Source organism: Macadamia integrifolia, chromosome 5, assembly GCF_013358625.1.
Source record: "Macadamia integrifolia cultivar HAES 741 chromosome 5, SCU_Mint_v3, whole genome shotgun sequence".
NCBI classification, from domain to species: Eukaryota; Viridiplantae; Streptophyta; class Magnoliopsida; order Proteales; family Proteaceae; genus Macadamia; species Macadamia integrifolia.
The window spans coordinates 14,425,624-14,428,367 of record NC_056561.1 but is presented as its reverse complement, the minus strand read 5'-3'; the positions used below and the strand labels follow the sequence as shown (position 1 = coordinate 14,428,367).

Genomic DNA, 2,744 nt, shown 5'->3' with positions numbered 1-2,744 from the left:
TTTTTTTTTTTTTCTTTCCCTTCAGCTTACCTTGTTGATTGAATCTTGGACGAAGTTCGACTTTCCCAGAAAGAATTTTTTTTTCAGTCTCTGTGCACGAAGGTAAAGCTCTCCTCTCTAGCAGGTAAACCCTAACCGATTGAGTGAATCGAAGCCACTCTTTGTTATGGTTTGAATCAAATCGGTGGCAGGTAAACCCTAACCGATTGGGCCTTGTTAGGATTTGGGTTTTAATTTTTCTCTCTAATATTTGGGTTGAATTTCTCTGTTATTGATTATATTGGAGCTTCGGGTAAACCCTAAACTCGCACGACACTTTCCTCTCCTCTCCTCTTATTATTCATTAGTTCAGTAGTTCTCCATCCTTCTTTTCTTGCTCTGTTCTGTTTGTTTATATTTATTTTTATACTCTATTATTTCTTCCTCTTTTTTCATGTTTGTTGGAAATCCAGATTTGTTGATGAAAGCTAAAGCCATTCTTCCAATGGTATATTGAATATTCAATATCATTCGGAAAATTTATTTTAAAAATTCATGCTGTCATCCAAAAAATGATTTTTTTTTCTTGCATATGGTTCTAATGAATGATCTAGTCAATTAACAGGAAAATCTTATTGATATGGAGGCCTACAATTGTTAGTTTCCTCTATTTCTTTCTTTACTCTTTCAATTATTGGAGGCTGCCTAATTCGATGGTACTTAAAAAATAAATCTAATCTTTGAAATTCTGGTCATGCATTACCCTGCTTCACTAATAGTGGCACCTGTACAATAGAACCACTGTGTATGATTTGGTATGGTTGATGATGGTTGGAATAACTACTGCCAAGTATTGATTAATTGTTATAGAGAAAAGTTTACCCTCCGGAGAGGCGAGTTATTTGACCCCAGTGAGGACTTTGGATAAAGTTCTGGCAAGGTGAACTATTTTCTTACTTGGCTTGCAGGGTGGCTTTTGTAGTGTGGTGTTGAATGTAAGCCATTGCAACATGGTGTTATTTTATGTCTAAGTTCTCTTGGATGTGTGGGTTAGAAAAATACTTGTAAAAGATTCATTCATTTCTTCAATTTGTTACTGGTAAAAAGTGATTTAGGTCTTGTCTACCACAATTACTTACCAAAACATGCATTACTCACTCTAACCATTAATCGATAGTCTTAAGAGGGATTCCATCACAAGAGATTATCCAGAATTTGGCTCACTATTTACACAGTTAGCCTTTTGATAATAGCAATTGCATAACAGATTAGGGCACAAATTGCATAAAACCAAGGGGTTTACCTGCTGATTGTAAAACTGCATAGGGAATCTCCAACTTCCCCTTGTTGGTTTTAGGGAGCGAAAACCCTAATAAAGACAGTGACGACAGAGAGATCTTCGTGGCCGATTTAGAGCTTCGTGAAAGCGATACTCGGTGGCAGGTAAGAGAGCTTCGTGAGAGTAAGGATTCTGGGTGGCCAAAGAGCTTCGAGCGAGTGAGCATTTAACAATGAAGAAGAAAATATTTAGTTGCAAGTTTGAAATTTGAAGGAGCATTGAAGAGAGAAGAAGAGGATCTAACAAAGAGTGAAGAGAGAAGAGAAGTTAGGGTTTCACGATTTCAAAATTCAAAATACCTCTGTACGGGTTGGTTGGGTAATCAATACCCTCATAAATTATTTGACATAAATGTCATAAGTCTAGGCCATGGTGAGGGCATTCTTGGAGTAGATTCTTGGATCTCTCCATAAGTTTGGAAAAGGACTCACTAGGCTTTTGCCTAAACTGAAGAATATCACTTCTAAGCTTATTGGTCTTGTGAGTTGGGAAAAACTTCTTAAGGAAGACAATTGTGAACTGTTCCCATGACGTTATGGAATTTGTGGGTAGCCCATACAACCACTTCTTAGCTTAGTCTTTTAATGCAAAAGTGATAAACCTAAGCTTAACAGCATTATCAGAAAACTGTTGGATCTTAATTAGAACACATACCTCTTCAAATTTCCTTAGAAATAGGTATGCATCCTCAGAGGTCAACCCATGGAAGTGGGGCAACATAGTGATATATTGAGATTTGAGTTCAAAATTATTGCCCTGGGCTTATGATAGAACTATGCAGGAAGGTTGGGTTGTTCTAGCAGGGTAGAACCTATCTTTTAGAGATTTAAGTGAAGGGTTTTGATGTTGGTCTCCCATATTGAAAGGTTTTAAAGAGAGCAAACGTATGGGGTTACTACTTGTTGGATCTCTTCTTTCTAACCGATTCTTAGGGCCCGTTTGATAACGTTTCTGCCGTTTCTGTTTCAAGAAACGGCAGAAACATAAATTTCCGTTTCTAGAAACAGAAACAGAATTGAAGGTGTTTGATAAGTCATGTTTTTAAAAGTCGATAGTAAACAATAAAAGAATGGCCACAAGTCGTTTCCAGAAACGGCGAAACAAGTTCCTGGGTCGTTTCTTGAACCATAAATAAGTAAAAATTTCTATTTCTATTTCTGAAAATAAGTGAAACGAAACAGATTTATCAAACGCTTTTTACTCCGTTTCTGCTGTTTCTGGAAACAGAAACGACAGAAACGCGTTTCTTGAAACGTTATCAAACGGGCTCTTAGTATTACGTACCCACCTAACACTCATGCAACAGAAAACTACCCACAACTAGAGTAAGACAAGCACAAAAGAATGGATAGGAAAACTTTTTTTTTTATGATTTTTATGATTTTTTTAATTTTTTTGATTTTTTTGATTTTTTTTTTTTTTTTTG

General features: G+C 36.3%; 1 protein-coding gene and 1 non-coding gene across 7 annotated transcripts in view; one reads left to right on the top strand and one right to left on the bottom strand.

Moving 5' to 3' along the window:
* The window catches only part of LOC122079168, a 65,867-nt gene that overhangs the window by 53,879 nt on the left and 9,244 nt on the right, over window positions 1-2,744 (bottom strand). The gene's annotated exons all lie outside the window — the stretch shown is intronic.
* On the top strand, window positions 1,683-1,789 carry LOC122080465. Its single transcript, XR_006140759.1, has one exon. It is a non-coding gene; the product is annotated as a small nucleolar RNA R71 (small nucleolar RNA).